Source organism: Cynara cardunculus (genome assembly GCF_001531365.2).
Source record: "Cynara cardunculus var. scolymus isolate 2C chromosome LG 10, CcrdV1, whole genome shotgun sequence".
NCBI classification, from domain to species: Eukaryota; Viridiplantae; Streptophyta; class Magnoliopsida; order Asterales; family Asteraceae; genus Cynara; species Cynara cardunculus.
In genome coordinates this window covers 1783006-1784696 of record NC_037537.1, presented here as the reverse complement: position 1 = coordinate 1784696, position 1691 = coordinate 1783006, and positions in this window count along the sequence as shown.

Here is a 1691-nt window from a genome sequence, read left to right as displayed (position 1 = left end):
ATTAAAAATTACACAAAAAAATAAGGAATTTCAAATAGTTAATTTGATGCTAATATCGATATATTTTTGTCAAATTTTTATGATATCGTCAAACATATATTTTATTCAAAAATAAAAACATTATCGTTTTCTCAAAATCACATAAAGCCATATTATAACATCGACTGAGATAAAGAATAAAATAAAATATTAAAAACACGATATATCTCATTGTATTGCGCGAGTACGCTTCTAATATATATATATATATATATAATACATTTCAAATACAACCCTATGCATTTCTACAACCGTTACAACCATTTTCTTGATCAATCATTAATTATAGTTCTTTTTCTTTAATTAAAAAGGCAGTTTTTACTTTGTCAAATTTTCAGGGATTTTTTTTAATGTTAAATAATTATGTTTCCTTATTTTCAGTCCAATCCGTTGGTCATTGATTACAATATTATTATTTTTTATTTCCTTTTTTTAGTCGTCTTCTTCCTCTTTCTAGGGTTAAGCCACTTCTTCTTCATTTTTTTTTACAAAAATATTACAAAGTCCCGGTATTTATTACCAGTCAGAATTGAACGATAACGGAATTTCAATTTATACCGATTTTACTCGTTGGTGTCAATTAGGCGGCCTGTGGACTTTTGCCGCCTGTCCCGGAATGGAATGAGATGAAATAGAAAAAACGGGAAGCGCTATCGGGACGCAGTTATCAGGGGCACACTCTACCCACTAAGCTAATCGCCTGTGATTAGAGTTCCCGAGTGAGGCGAGGGGCTCCTCTCAATCGACGAAGGTTCAAACCTGGCGGTATCACCGTTTAGCAATCAACATATGCACTTTTATTTCACAATATTGTTTACTAAGAAAAAGAAATAAACAATCTCCGAGTGCTTTTTCGCCACATTAACAAGAGTAAGTTGAAGTTGATGAGCAAAACAATAAACATAATATGCACTTTTATTTTCGTTCAAACGTAGCGTTTTGAGCCCACCAACGTCACCTTGCATATTTTACTTGCCTTGTCATAACATTCCCCACGCAATTTAGAGTTACTTAATCCATGTCTTGAAAACAACTTATCAAGTCTCGTCTTAAGTGAGATAGATGTAGCATTTGAAACATGCTCGATACTTGAGAAAAAAAGGTTAAATTATGCCTCCTCTGATATCTATATAGTGCAACACGACATTCATTTTAATTCTTTGGTTAAAACGCTACAAGATTCATTGACGATCACCGTGAAAAAATATCAGCAAGATGCAGTCGGTCGAATGACCGATTTGCCCTCCCTCGGCTTCGGTAGGGTGTAGAATGGTGCACGCCCTCGTTGTCAACATCCTCGAATTCTTGATGCACTTCCTATGAAATTTGGATTTCCTACCGAAACCTAATCCTATTATATATAGGCATTCAAAGAAGTAAGACAAAAGAAGTTGGGAAGTAAGAATTAATGATTCATATGTGAATCATTGCTTAACTTGAAAAAAAAATCCATATGTGAACTAACCTGCCTTGTTAGTTGTTACTATTTATTTACATTTGAACATGTATATGTGAACACATATCTCTATTTACCAATAATTCATATATGAATAATTTATTTTTACATTCTTAACGTTTTTGCCTTTTTTATTTGAGCATCCAAACACACACGTGCGTGCACACACACACACACACACACACACACACACACA